Genomic DNA, 16,256 nt, shown 5'->3' on the forward strand with positions numbered 1-16,256 from the left:
AAATACCTCAAAAAGTTATCCACAAATATATAAAATGTGGTATAGCCATAATATGGAATGTTATTCAGCTGTAATAAGAATAAAACACACACAAAATGGATAAACCTTAAAAACATTATGCTAAGTTTAAAAAAAAGCCAGTCCTAAGGGGGCTCATGGGCTTCCCTTGGGGCTCCGTGGTAAAGAATCCCCCTGCCAATGCAGGCCACATGGATTCAATCCCTGGGTCAGGAAGATCCCTTGGAAGAGGGCATGGCAGCCTTCTCCAGTACCCTTGCCTGTGAAATCCCATGGACAGAGGAGCCTAGTGGGCTATGGTCCATGGGATCGCAAAAAGTCAGACACAACTGAGCGACTAAACAACATCAAGTGGCAACATACAACACGATTCCATTCACAAGAAAGTCATAAGCAAATCTATAGATGTAAAGTAGACTAGTGGTTGCCTAGGGCTGGGGGTGGAGGGGTTGAATGGAAGGTGGGGCGATTGCTCAGGGGCACAATGTGTCTTCTGAGGGTGATGAAAATGTTGTACATTTGGATGGTGGTGGTAGTTGCACAATTCTGTAATAGTCTAAAAATACTGAACTATGCACTTAAGGGTAGATTTTCTGGTATACGAATTATAGCTCAATAAAACCATGAAGTTTTTTAATCACCTATTTCAAAAGTGATAAATTCAGAAATTTCAAAGCTACCAGGTCCATGCTTTTATGTGCTTGTAGCAAAAGTTTATTATGCAGATAGTACAGGCTGCACACTTTGCTAGGGGTACCAGTAGGAAACAAGAAAAACAAGTTGCCTGACACCATGCAAGTTAGAGTGTGCTTAAGGAAAAAGAAAAAAAGAAAGAAAAGCCACCAGGGCTTCCCTGGTGGCTCAGAGGTTAAAGCTTCTGCTTGCAATGCAGGAGACCTGGGTTAGATCCCTGGGTCGGGAAGATCCCCTGGAGAAGGAAATGGCAACCCACTCCAGTATTCTTGCCTGGAGAATCCCATGGACAGAGGAGCCTAGTGGGCTACAGTCCACCGGGTCGTAAAGAGTTGGACACGACTGAGTGACTTTACTTTCACTTCACTTTCTAAGGAAAAAGTATTACATGCCTACTTTACTTTGACAGCATCTCACCTGTTACCTGAAAAATATCCCTTCTCCAGCCAGTGAGGCTTACTGAGAAAAGATTTCCTGACCAAAAACCAACCCAATGATGGACTATCCTCTGTTAATTATTTGGTAAAATGTCTTGTTCCAAAGCTCCTTGTTAAAGCCTCATTTCTGGGCAGGAAGCCTTTTTGGGAGGCTTCTGTGTGGAAAGGAACTTATTAATATTAAAGACATGTGCGGTCTCTTGCTGGCCTGCGTTTTCCAAGGCTGGTTGCTCAAGCTTTCCATCCACTGTTGCTGTTTGATTGGTTTCTTAAGAACTAGGACACCACGTGGTCTGTCCATTTCCTGGAAATACAGGCCAGCCTCAGCTTCAAGCGGCTTCGGGGATTTGATCCTTTCTGGGGATGTCTGCACTTGGTCCACTACTGATCCACAACCTAGTATTAATAGAATGAAACACAATATTAGCCGGAAAATAAACGATTGTACACCCACGCTCTGAATGCCAACCTCTCAAGTTGGGTTTTTTGTCTAGTTTCCTTAAAGTTTTTACATTTATGAACTGTGCGCAGAGACAGCAGCCACATTCAATACTCTGAAAACCAAAAACAAACAAAAATTGAGTAAGATACCCTTGGACAAGTCACTTCTCCAGAATTTTGTTTCTGCAGAACACGGATTCCCTGCGCGTTCATCTCTAGGGCGCCTCTTTTCTGCGCACGTGGCTAGAGACCCAGAACGCTCTGGGAATCCAGGCGCAAGGAGCGTGCGCAGGTGCGCCTGGTGCGGCGCGGGGCGGGGCCGAGCGGCGCGCGCTCGGAGAGCGTGGTGTGCGCGCGGGGTGGAGTCTGGGTGGTTCACTGAGAGCCGGCAGGTCCTTTCAGTTCGCGAGGCGAACGCCACACCCGAGGGCAGGAAGCAGGCCTCCCGAGGCGCCCCCAAATTTCAAGCAAGGGGCTTCCCCGGGCAGCCACACCCTGTCCCAGCTCCTGAAAGGCCACTTAAGTTCGTGGCTCCCTGGGCTCTTTTTCCCAACCTCGGTCCCTCGAGCCCCACCAGTTGAGTGCGGGACGCCGGGCCGGCCGGGCCTAGGAGGGGGAGGGGGTGACAGGCTTCGAAAGGGTCGGGGCTCGAACCGATGCGGGGGCGACTTGGGCGCTGGAAGGGCGAGACAGGCCTTCCCTCCCTCTGCGCACCCCCTTGCAGTGCAGGTGAACAGGTCCTCAGCGGGCGGTTACGGGGAGTGGAGATGGAGGTGGGCGCAGGAGTGTGCACAGGTGTGTGCGCTGCACGTGCTTGTGAGTTCGCTAGAGGGGAGAAGCGCCCCGACACCCCGTTGGGCATCGCATGTCCTCAGACCCAGGGGTGGGTCAGCCGCAGCCGGGCCCGTCTCTTCCGAGGTCCAAGCTAGCGGCTGTTCTGCGCGTGGACGCGCAGCTGGGCTTGTTTGAGACTCAAATTCGCGGCCCACTCCGCTACTTGCGGAGTTGGAAATTCAGCGTTCCCCGACGTGTCTGTGAGTTAGCCAGCTAGTTCACTTGGAGTCCCCACACGCACGATGCACTCCGGCCCGCAGGGGAGAAAGCCCGGGTGCCCAGCTGTGGGTTTTTGCACGCGAGGAGTGTGCGGGGCCTCGGACGCACCTGCTAGCAGATCTTAGTTTCCTGGCCCCTTAGGCGCCCAGGTCTGGCTGAGCTTCATGAGAGTGGCCAGGACCCAGAAAACCGTGTCAGCAGTGAGTGCCTGGTGCCCAGTTCAGAAAGAGCATTGTACGTGCCATGGGTCTCTGTCTGGGGTGGCCCTGCTGTTGGAAGCTGCTGGGTTGCATTTGCAGAAGGGAACCCTGAACCCCTGAGCTTTTCAGAGCAGACGAGGGCTTCAAGGAAAGAAGTCTTTGGATTTAGACAGTGGGGATTTAGACCGTGGGAAGCGTGCTATCCTCCCATGGCGATACAAAAACAATTTGCAGTTCCTCCGTGGTGCAGTTAATGTGCACAGCTGAAGGTTGTTTTACTCCACATCCTCCACCTTTGACTTGGGAAAAGGATTGGCTACTGTTTACACCTGCCCCCTGTGGAGTGGGCAGAAGTGTTGGGGTCGTGAGGGTGTCCTCCCTAGACCAGGAAAACCTCAAGCACGAGGTTGAGGACTTAAAACTTCTAGCTTCAATGGAAGCAAATCCTTCTGATTCTTTGGGTTCACCTAAGTCAAAGGGGGGAGTATTATTCAGTAAAGGCACGCTATTAGTTTTCTTCTGCCTTTCAATACATTGTGTTTGAAAACAGCTGGGTGACCTCATCGTGGAAAGATAGTTTTGTTGGCTGTGAAGCCATAGGAAAGTTTTGGGCAGCCACACAAATCCTTCTTTGAAAAGCAGTGCCTTGTGACTTTGGGCAGAGAGAAGCTGGAGGGGTGGAGCAGGTGGAGACTGGCAGCAAGGTGTTCCCCTAGGCGTGTCCCAGAGGGCTGGGTGGGTAAATCCCAGCAGAATCCACCCCAGCACCGGGGGAGCCAGCTTCTCAAAGTGATCTGACCTCCTGCCAATTGTGGTGTTGATTATTTAGTGTCGTCGCTGGGAGACCAGTGTCTTGTATCTGTGGGACCTCTTGGATGCTGTGGCATTTGGCCTGGGTCAGTCCAAATTGTGCAAAAACAAACCCTTCCTGGGATGTCATGTGCACATCTGTGGTCCTCAGACCTCAGGCTTGAAGAGCTGGAGATGTGGCTCTTGAGGTGGCAAGGAAGGACACTGATTCTTTGAGCCCTGTGTTCTGTTTCCGCCTCTCACCAAAAATCATGTGTATGAAAAATGCTTTCCCAGAGCCTGCTGTCTGGCTTTTAGTTTTGTTCCTGTTCTTTAGCTATTTGAACTTTTTAAACATCAAATTCCTGAAGCGTCTAGTGCAAGTGGTAACAGCAAATAAATGTAGACCATTCTCTACACTCTTCTGATCACATTATTTTGATTATTTGTCTGAAGGGGGCTTTATTTTCTTCATGGCCCCTTTCTGTTGGTTTGTTTTGATAGCTGCTTATTTGACTGCCTTGGATCTAAACTAGGTTAAAGCAACATTCAGAACTCCCAGCTCCACACAGCTATCAGCAAACTCAGCCTCCCGTCGTTTGTTGTTGTTCGGTTGCTAAGTCATGTCTCAGTCGATGACCCCATGGACTGCAGCCCACCAGGCTCTTCTGTCCTCCTCTATCTCCTGGTATTTACTCAAATTCATGCGTGTTAATTCATAAAGTATCTCATAAGTAAGGATGGGGAATTAAAATTCATTCACTGTTTTAGAAATTTTCTGAGTCAGGGAAAAATCTACAGAAATCTTTTCCCTTGAAATAGTGATTCAAAAATTCTAGAATGCTGCAAGTCAGGTGGAAAGACAGCAGGGGGCAGGAGAGACCCTTTTCCCTCTGGTCAGCAGCACTTTCTCTGATTTAGGAAGAAAGAAGACATGTCCAGTGTTGACGTTTGTAGCTTCTCCACCTACCAGATCTGCATTTGTTTTGTCCACAGTTTATATATATTTCTATTCCTCCGTCCCCCCGAGCACTGGGTGAAAATCAAATTGGCTGTATATTAACAGCAAATCAAACATCTGGGCTGACAGTGAATATTTGTTTCACATGATTTGCTCCCAGAGCAGCAGCTGAGGCCTGGAAGAGCGTTCCATCCTGGTCATGCAGCTTCCTTCTACTTCAAGGTATTAGGTTGTGTTCAAAGAGGGTTTTCCACTTCCCTGGTGGCTCAGACGGTAAAGTATCTGCCTACAATGTGGAAGACCTGGGTTCAATCCCTGAGTCAGGAAGATCTTCTGGAAAAGGAAATGGCAACCTACTCCAGTATTCTTGCCTGGAAAATCCCATGGACGGAGGAGCCTGGTAGGCTACAGTCCATGGGGTCACAAAGAGTCGGACACAACTGAGCGACTTCACTTTCACTTTAAAGAGGGTTTTAGGGGAAAGAGTTGGACACGACTGATCGACTGAACTGAACTTAGGGGGAAAAAATGGTACCTTTGTGTACAGAGTGGGAAATATTTCCTAGAAAGTACTGCCTGGGAAAACAAATGCCAGTAATTCAAACAAATTGCAAGTGGTAGGCATTATATTGTGTTCAATAATTGTTAAGGAGTTGTTGACTCACTAAGTTGTGTGTGACTGCAACCCCATGAACTGCAGCACATCAGGCTTCCCTGTCCTTCACCATCTCCTGGCATTTACTCAAAACTCCTTTCATCCTCTGTTGCTGCCTTCTCATTGTCAAGTTACCTGAATGAATTTATAAAAGGTGCTTTGGAAACAGTAGTATTCAACATTTTTAACCCTGTATACCCAGTGATTAAAATAATTTTCCTGTACCTTCTTGAATGATGTTTCAAAAGAAACTTCAAAAGAAGTGGTTTGTCTGTTTTCTTCCTATCAAAATTTTTTGATTGGTGTATAATTGCTTCATGGTTAGTTTCCTCTTCCAAGTAGTCAGTGATCTGAAAACAGTGAATTTTATGCTTGCCCACCTCAGAGATTCAGAGGTGTCTGCCTGCTTTGGTTGGAAAGGAATCAGCTCCATGTTGGGTGCAACGAGGACGTATCCTGTGACTAACAGGAGACAAATGTTAGTTTGCGTCTCTTGTCTTTGATCAAGCCCCTTGCTCTCTTTAGTTCACCTCTCCAGGCCATCTTCAGATCCTGGTAGAGTTATCACAATGACGTAACCTTGGCAACTCTGCCAGAGATGGTTGAATCCCCCTGCCCCAGCCTACCCACATGCAGACCCCCCTGCAGAATCCACCTGCCTGACCTCCTTCCTGCCTGGGGCTCCAGCACCTCTCCACGGGCTCATCCGGTCAAGATGCCCTGCTGTCCGTTTTCAGACCTGTGTGTCTTTGCAGAGGCTCCAGTCCCGCCTGAAATGTACCATCTCTTTCCTTCACCCAACCGAGATGTCTCCCTCCAGTCTCCTCTGAGCTCTGCTTGGACCTGTTTTAACATCACATACTTTGTCTCCATCCTATGGACTAAGAGTCTCTTCACTCACATTTCCAGGGCTGCACGTGTGTTGTACATTTGGTAGATGCTCAGTAAACCCTTGCTGGATAAATAGAATTCTGGCCAGGTCTAGGGCTGAACTTTTCTGCAGGTTTAGTTTGGGTTCTCTGGCCATGAGTGGTCCATAAACTGGACTTTTAAAACTCATCCTTATGGAAGGCAGAGGGAAAAAAAAAAAAAATCCAGGTCTGAGTAATCACTTGAACCATTATCTTTATTGTATCAGGCACTTTTGATTTCCATCCTGTATTTCAGACAGAGTTCCTGAATGCATGTAGTCAGCTTGCCCTGGCCGAGCATTCAGCAAGGAGCCCACCTTCCGTCGCATCTGTAGCGGCGGCTTCTCGTCTTCTAATCCCACAGTCTCTTGATTCCCAACCAGCTGAACTTCTTGATACTGATTTCAGAAATAGCTTTATCACAATTAACTAAAAGTTAGGCTGTACCAACAAAAAGCACGTTTCTTCTACTGGGTGTGCCATTCTTTAACTTGGAAGGAAAGTTTTTTTTTTACCTTTTTCCTGTACATAACACACAATTCCCTTCCTCTCTCACACATGCTTCTGCTGTTTTAAAATAGCAACTACAGCTGCCAGTAGAGACTCTTGGGGGAATTTTTAAGGCCACTAATCAGTTTCACAGCTGGAGGCAAAGCACGATGCTGGGGAATATTTTTCGCATGACACACCAGGTGCTTTGACCTTGTTGGGGCAGCCAGAGGGTTAAACTTAAAGAGTAGGGGGAGCGAGGGCCAAGTGATGAGACCACCAGAGGCTCGGCTCCTTCCTCTGACCCCTGCACTGTGCAGAAACTGAGCCAGGCACCAGGGGGATCCCAAGTCCCCCACGAGCCTCTGGGGGCATAGAGCTGGGGACATGGGGACCGCCCCCGCCAAAGTCCTCCCAGAGTCTCTGGAAGTGCTGGGAAGATCAGAGCTCTCAGTTCCCCCTCTGAACTGAGCACAAGCCCCAGACTTAAAATGTATGCAGGAGCAAAGTCCTTCTTGAAGGACACCTCCTCCTACCAATGTTGCTCAGCCTCCAGGGGCATCAGAACCTTGGAGGGTTCCTTGGTACATGGATTGCTGGGCCTCAGTCCAGACTGCTGTCTGCATGGGCCCAAGAATCTGCATTTCTGACCCATTCCCAGGCGACTAGAAACCACTGTTAGAACTTCTTTTCTATCCAATCAGTTTAGTTTCTTTCACTCAAGTATTTACTCACAAGAGAGTTTGTTTCCACCAGACAAGCAACGTGCTTGCGGTGAACAGAGCAGATGAAGAGAGCAGAGCAGTGGTTACCAGAAGCGCCTGTGGGAGAGGTGGCGACTGGCACAGGGGGTCAGTTGTCTGGTGACTACAGAAACAAAGGTTTTGGTAGCGAGCATGTTGTAGGGTATTCAGAGACCCAGGATGTTCTGGGAATCCAGGTGCAAAACTTAACTCACAACTCTCAAGTTGTACATCTTTTTAGTCGACGGTTTTGGTGACCATGAAGGTACCCAGAGTGGACTTCCTTCCTTCACCTGAACTCCATGAAGAACCAGAGCTTTGGTACCAGCAGCGGCCCCTTGCACCCATTCGCCTTCTTGGGGAATCCAGACGAATATGGGTAAATCTCTCCTGGTTCTCAAATCTCCTGTATTGGTTGAGATTCTGAGTTTTATTTGGCAGCGGAGCAGGTTAGCTGCTCCTTCCCAGTTGGAAAGATACTGGCGGGGGTGGGGTGGGGCTTGGGTGAAATATCCGGGGCATACCCACTCATGGTCTCGACACTGAGTGGGGTTCAGTTGGAAGATACTGAGAAATTCCCACCCAGTCGGGTGGGAGCTGGGTGAAAAAGCCCAGCAGAATACCCAGCCAGTGGAAAGGTACTGGTCGGGGGCCTCGACTGAAAGAAATCAAGGCATACCCGGGGCTCAGTTGAAAAGATACTGAGGTCACTCCATTGTAGGGGATTGAATGATCTTGGCTGAGTGCATAGGTAAGAGGCTGATCTGACACTTCCTCAATTCAGCTGTCTTTATAGAATTTGTTGGGATAAAAGTGAGGAAAGTACATGAGAGCTTTGCTCCGAAGAGAAGGGACAGGACTCCTCCTGGCCAGTTACGGTTTTCTCAGGTGACTGAGAAATTTACTGGAGTGGTGGAGGCATAGTCCTCATACCATGCAGTGGTCCCATAGGGAAACCCACTCATTAATTAAAATACTTGCTCGTCCAGGGGTCGCACATAAGAACTGGCCATCTAGCAACCTGAGCAGCCGTGGTAGTCTTAGATTTCTGGAGGCAGAACCCGAGACACATAAGAGGGTGAAACGACTCTAGGGTGACTCCTAAGAGTTAAGCTCACAAGCAGCACACGGACCCACTACACAAGTTCACTAGTGATTTTTTATCCCTGACAAATTCAGCTTAAAATGGGAAATACAATCTCGCAAAATCAAAAAGGAGGAGTGTCAGAAAGCCAACCTCCGACTAACACCCCGGCCAAATTCATGTACAATATGTACAGAGTGCATACTTGCAAGTACCTAGTTAATTGGGGAATTTATACTAAAGGAGACCCAAACTTAAAATGGCCAAATTGGGGTTCTTTCTGTATTCCAAAATTGATATTTTTGCTTGCAAAACTAGAAAAAGCTGGCCATAAGATCAGACTGAATGGAATGCTTACTTTGGTATCTAGAAGCTTCTAAAAGAGGAAATAATAGAGTAACTTCTTTGCAGGAAACCAACAAAAAATTGCTTGATATGATATCAGAACTAGGAAAAGCCACTACTGCTAACTCTGTCTCTCCCTTTGCTCCTCTTCTATCTGAACTGCCAGACACTTTATCTGTCCTTCAGCCTCCTGCTGCTGCTCTTTCCCCAGCAAAGGAGGATGAAAAATCAGAAGTGATTATCGTTCCCTTTAAGGAGAAACCTATCACAGGGAGAGGTGACTCATCTTCAGTATTTACCTTCACATTCTGGACCAGTACAGAACTTAGAGCCCTAGCTAAGGAATTTCCTGATCCCAGTCAGGATCCATTGGGATTTTCTAAGGAATTTGAATTAGCCATCCAGGCCTACAAACCTGGGCTTTCAGATCTATATCAACTAATTCAGCTATTAGTTTCTGAAAGTAAAGCAAGGGAATGGAGAAAGCCGGATGGAAACACCCCTTAATGGATTTTGAATCCCACAGTCCACAGGCTCATACTGAATGCAAGGAATTGGCTCAGAAATTACTCAAACTTATCCCAGAGCTTTTTTCAAAGACTGAGGACTGGACAAAAATTCAACAGTGCAAGCAGAGACCAGATGAATCAATTCCAGATTATTTTGAGAGATTTGAAAAAACTTTTAAACAATATTTGGGTTTGACGCCTGAATCATTCTCCAGCCCCCAAAATGATCTCATGCTTAACTCCACCTTTTTAGAAGGTTTAGATGAGGATTTGGCTACTTTGGTCAAAAGACACAGTCTAGGTTGGTCTGCGTTGTATACCAAGGGTCTCGTTACACTGGCTGACCAACTTTTCAAAACCATTAGAAAGAAGAAGGATTATCTACCAAAATCATGAACCTTCAGCTGTGCCAGTTAAGTACTCAAAGCCAGCTGAAGGTCAACCAACCCCCATTTAGTTCTCAACTGATAGGAAAACAAAGAGTTTGTTTTTACTGTGGGAAACCAGGACATCAGAAAATGAACTGTAAGCTAAAAAGAAAAAGGCTAGAGGAAGAACTGGGTTTTAGACCAGAATTCCAAGTTAAACAGGAGTAGGGCTGCTGCTCCTAGGGAACATGGGGAGCTTTTCCCCTCCTCCTCTCTAATACTCTGGGGGAAGTAGAAATGATTATAAAAGGAGAAACAATTAAAGCCCTAATAGACACAGGGGCCACCTTTTCGGTTTTAAACCCTACCAAAATTAAAGGCGCTCTCCTTCAGAGTGATACCTCAGTACAGATGGTGGGGGTTTCTAATGAGCCTGTTAAGGCTCCTAAATCATTATCCTTAGAGTTCTACTTAGGGAAACTTAAGGGAAGACATTCCTTTCTTCTGGTAGAAAGTGCTCCTGTTCACTTGATAGGTAGAGACCTATTAGAAGTTTACAAAGCCCATATTTCCTTTATTCCTAGGGAGAAATGTTTCTAGATCTAAAGGACAATCAGATTTCCTTCATCATATAATGTTTGTGACTCATGTTGAGGATGATGCTGAACAAGATAGGTTGCTAGCCTTAGTACCTAAAGAATTATGGGCACTTGATTCTACTGACAACGGATGAATACATTCTGCATCCCCCATCAAAATTACTATAAAGATAAGCCTCTGCCCAATATTTGCCAGTATCCATTAAGGTAGGAGGCCATAGAAGGAGTAAAACCTTTAATATTAGCTTACACCAAGAAAGGGCTCATTGTGCCTTGCACAAGCCTTTGTAACACTCCCATTTTGCCAGTTAGAAAACCAAATGGCCAGGGTTGGAGATTTGTACAGGATCTGACATCTATCTATGCTATTATTATCCCTCGACATTCTGTAGTGCCAGACCCCCCATACTTTAGTGTCTTGCATTCCTAAAGGCAGTAATTTCTTTTCTGTGATAGATCTCTGCAGTGCAGCTTTTAGTATCCCTGTACACCTTGATGATTAGTATCTTTTTGCCTTTACTTGGAATGAATGGCAATATACGTGGGCTGTAATGCCACAAGGATATACTGAAAGCCTCACTTCTCCCAGATATTGAAAGCTGATCTAGATGACCTGGACTTCCCTCATAAGTCCGTGTTGATATGATATGTAGATGTTTTGCTGCTGTGTTCAATGTGTTTGGCAAACAGCCCACAAGACACCTTGTATTTACTCCAGAAACTAACCTTAAAGGGACATAAAGTGTCGAAAGAAAAATTGCACTTCTGTAAGACTGATGTAAAATATTTAGGACATAGGGTGGTGACCCAAGGACAAAAGAGCAGATGAAACCAAGGAGGGTCTTGGAATGCAGGAACAGAAGAACCAGACCCTTATCGTCCTTCCCTCCCCCATGTTGTAACTATTAATGGAACAGTATAAGCTGTCTCCCCTCCTACCCCATAGGGAGAAGGTATTTGCCCTACTCTTCCCCCACCCAGTATACATGCCTCATCCAATCAGCAAATGACCCACAAGACCCCTATCCCACTCCTTGTACCCTGGGTATGAAAGTGGACTAAGGAATCCCTGTTCAACGTTGGTTCTCCCTTGGGCTGGCCTGCTGTTCTAACAGCGTCTCCCACTCCAATAAACTTTATTTCCCTCTCATTCTGTCTCATGTCTGGAAATTCTTTTCCAACCTGCGCCCGGACCATGACACATAGGCTCTCTAAAGGAAGGGCTTCTGATTGATCTGGATAGAGTGAAGGGCATTCTGGCCTTCACTGCCCCAAAGACAAAAAAGACAACTGAGGGGATTTTTAGGACTTGCAGGCTACTGTAGAAACTGGATTCCAAATTTTTCCTTAATTGCTTAACCATTATATAACCTACTCAAACAGGACCAACCTGAACCACTTTGCTGGAATGCGGAACATTCTGAGGCCACGGAGAAAAACTGGCTAAGGCCCCAGCCCTGGGGCATCCAAATTATGATCTACCCTTCTTCCTCTTGGTTCATGAAAATAAGGGAACTGCACTAGGAGTACTAACTCAACAACGTGGTGCTTACTACCGGCCCATAGGGTATAATAGCCAACAGCTAGATTCAGTAGCCAGAGGCCTCCCCCTTGCCTCCGGGGTATGCTATGTCAGATCACAGAAGAGACAGTCATGAGTCACCTCACTATCTTTGCTCCTCATTCTGTGCAAGCCTTACTAAATTCTCATCACACACAACATTACTCAACAAGTAGACTACCTTCCCATGAGATTGTCTTGCTCTCGCCGAATATAACTATTCACAGAAGCTTAACCCAGCTACCTTGCTGCTGGAGGAATCAGGTATCAAAGATGAAAAACATGATTGTATTGTTTTTTAACAAAATCTTTTATCCCCCAGGATTGACCTCTGAGAAAGCCCTATGGATAATCCTGATTTTATATAATTCACTGATGGGTCATATTTGCGAGGACTTAATAGGAAATACCAAGCTGGTTATGCTGTTTCTCCAGTATCAATCCTTGAGAATGGCCCCTTACCTGATGTCTCTTCTGCCCAAGAGGCCAAATTAATAGCATTAACCAGAGCCTGCCAACTGGCAAAACAGAAATCTGCTAATATTTATTCCAACAGCCGCTACACATTTGTGGTGGCACATGATTTTAGCATGCTTTGGAAACAAAGAGGATTTTTAACATCTGCAGGGCAACCTATTAAAAATGGGAGACAAGTTGCAGAATTATTGGATGCAATTCTGCTACCAAGTGCATTAGCTATCATTAAGGTATCAGGTCATTCAAAGGCTGACACTGCAGAAGCCAAAGGGAACTCTTCAGCAGATCACACCGCCAAAACAACAGCTCTGCAAAATGATAATAATCAATTAACAACTTATTTCCCTTTTCAGCTTCCTAGTAGTCTTACTAACACCCTGTTAAATTTTCAGGAAACAGCTCGGAATGGAGAAAAAGATACTTAGAAACAAAAAGGAGGAAGGTTTGACTCCAATGAAGGGCTGTGCTCACTTGGTAAAGAATCTGCTTGCAGTGCAGGACACCTGGGTTCGATCCCTGGGTTGGGAAGATACCCTGGAGAAGGAAACGGCAACCCACTCCAGTATCATTGCCTGGAAAATCTCATGGACAGAGGAGCCTGGTGAGCTGCAGTCCATGGGGTCGCAAAGAGTCGGGCACGACTGAGCAAATAACACTTAACACTAAAGGGCTGTGGATAGGCCCAGATGGAAAGCCTATCCTTCTGTTTGGAGCTCAATACCCCACTTTACAATATATTCATGAGTTGGCTCACTGTAACCCAGATAAGATGGTACTGTGGGGTAAACAATATTATTGGAAGCCATCTATCACTATAGCACAGAAAGTTTATTCTAGGTGCCCCATATGTCCGAAATACAACTCAGGAAAGCCACTACATAGTTCTCAGGGACACTTTGTGTTACCAGCTGGCCCTTTTGAAATTTGGCAGATCGATTTTATCCAGATGCCCCCTCTCAAGGTTACCGGTACGTACTTGTCATGGTTTGCATGTTTTCACATTGGATTGAGGCATTCCCATGCAGACGGGCCACCGTGCAGTTGGTAGGCAAATTAATCTTAGAAAGAGTGACTCCCATTTGGGGAGTCCCTGCAGAAATACATAGTGATAAGAAAACCCATTTCACTGGACAAACTGTTAGGGAAATTTGCAAAATCTGGCCAATTATGCAGCATTTCCACTGTGCTTACCATCCCCAGTCCTCTGGGCTGGTGGAAAGTACAAATGGAACAATTAAAATTCGGTTGGCTAAAATTGTAGATGCTTATTCCCTACCCTGGCCAAAGGCTCTTCTGTTGGTTCTCCTCAATGTAAGGTCTACTCCCTTTGGGAAGCATCGTTTGTCTGTCTTTGAAATTGTCACTGGGAGACTAGATGCAGGATTGTATGAACCTATATTATTAAAAGGGGATATGTTACATTATCATAAAGTCTTAAACTCCTAAAGGAACATTCTAAACTTGTTTCTGAAGCTCATCATAGTAATCTATCTTTGGATGAAGATAAGGTATTGCATGATCTGCAACCAGGAGATCATGTGTATTGGAAAAGACATCATATAAAGGACTCACTGAAACCCAGATGGAAAGGCCCTCATCAGGTACTCTTAACTAACTCATGTGCAGCAAAATTCAAGGGAATTGACTCTTGCTTTCATTTTTCCCACTTACAAGGGGCCCCTGCTCCAGACTGGACTATAGAAAGGGCTACTGATCTCAAACTCACTTTAAAACAATGCTTGAATAGAGGAGGAGCTACACTCACTCCAGGATGAGAAGGTGACGACATCAGAGGTAGACAGCTTGCCCAAGACTCTGGACCTGACCCATATGATCATTTATAATGTTTTCCTGACTTCTTGGACCTTTGCATATGAATCAAATGTTTTCATGGCATGGGCACAATCCTATGCTAATTTTAAAAATCTGTCCAATTGTTGGTTTGTAGGCAGTTAACCCGCAGCTAGTACTTCTGGGTTGCCTTGGTCTCCCCTTCAAGGCTCTGATTGCATATCTCTTAGGGAATTTATTTTAAAAGAAAGAGAGTTCAACTCTGTTTTGTCTACTCCTGATATTACTAGATGGGATCCTCTCAATTGGCCAATTAATAATACCTGCTCTGACCCTGGCCATAAATTTAAATTTTCTGTTAGGATTACTCAAGCTCCTTCAGAGCAACAAGCTAAATCGCAATCAAAAACTGTAACTTCTCGTCTATTAAAAGGAAAACTTCCACATTATGGGATGGATCCATGTGGTTAACACCAGGATATGGTCACTTAAGTTTAAAAGCTCCCCTATGTTGGGGACAATTAAATCATACTAAGGATGATCAGCCTAGTAATATCAGGAAACTAGGCTGGTTGCCTTATGAACAATGCCTACATATTATTACCCTTAGAGAGAGTGACTGGTATGGAACTGACTGGGTCAGATGACCAGAGATTTGCTGGGTTGTACCTAATGGAACTCAGTGGATTTGTGGTACTAATTTATGGCCTTGGCTTCCATTGGGATAGATAGGAAAGTGTACCCTGGGATTCTCATGGATGCAAGGTCTTATACATAACAAATTAGAGGTAACTCTAGCCAATCTACCATTGATGTGAGCCTGATGGGTCAAACGGTCTGTATTCCACCGGTATGATCATTTAGCAGCTATTCTTGTGCCTCCAGTAGGATTAGAGGATGTAATTGCCCATTTGAAGCCTTAACAGCTTTCACTCAACAAGTTTTAAATGGTAGTAACCAGGCTATTAGCCTGTCGACCTCTGAGGTCTCTACGATGAGAAAGGAAGTGTTACAAAACCACATGGCCCTTGACATCCTTGCAGCATCTCAGGGAGGCACCTGTGCCATAATTCAAACTGAATGTTGTGTTTTTACACCTGATGAATCCTCTAATATAACACATTTGATGAACCATATGAAAAATAAGATTTCTGCCTTAGGTGACCCACTCCCTAGTCTTGATGATCTTTTAAAATACTGGTTTGGTGTGGGATGCTCACGGCTAAAACATTTACTTATAATTTCACTAATGTTATTAACTATACTATTGTATTTTGCCTGTTTTACAAGATTATTATTTCTTGTATTACCAAGTGTATGACCGAGCTTCCAATCAGATTAATGATGACTAGACTTGAAGCAGTTGATCAAATGTATAGCTCTGTTTGTGATCAATGATTGTAGCCTAAGAGGCAGCACCTCAGATAGCTCTGGAGACCATTCCAAAGAGGTAGTAGGGAAAGGTCAATATATAGGATTTTGGTGAAGGGCGGGGGGAAGAGTTCAATACCATTAAGCATTCCTAGATATGGGAAGATGCAATGATAGGGAATACTTTTCTGGACCATAACTAGAAGACAGGTGTCCAGAGAACTTTAACTATGAAGACCTAGTCCAGTAATAGCACACTGAGTGGCTTATCAGTGAAAACCTTCTTCAGAACTGGAAACGAGCCTCCCCAGCAACACAGGACAAAATGGCCATGAAATGCCCCTGAAAGTATGGTTGGATTTATGACCACAAGGGGGCCGTGTCAACTACAAATTGGCACTTGCCAAGACTGTTGCCGATGATTGTACAACAAGGGCATTCGCCATCTGCCTCTGCGGAGACCAAACCCTGCACTGTTGCAGCTGTTGACCTTCAACACCTCCTGAGGGAGTTCAGGGTGGAGTAAGGCACTCTGTGCTCCAGGCAATCTGGTCAGTTCAGTTCAGTTCAGTTCAGTCACTCAGTAATGTCCAACTCTTTGCAACCCCATGAATCGCAGCACGCCAGGCCTCCCTGTCCATCACCAACTCCTGGAGTTCACTCAGACACACGTCCATCAAGTCAGTGATGCCATCCAGCCATCTCATCCTCTGTCGTCCCCTTCTCCTCCTGCCCCCAATCCCTCCTAGCATCAGAGTCTT

This window comes from Bos javanicus, chromosome 12 (genome assembly GCF_032452875.1).
Source record: "Bos javanicus breed banteng chromosome 12, ARS-OSU_banteng_1.0, whole genome shotgun sequence".
Taxonomy (NCBI): Eukaryota; Metazoa; Chordata; class Mammalia; order Artiodactyla; family Bovidae; genus Bos; species Bos javanicus.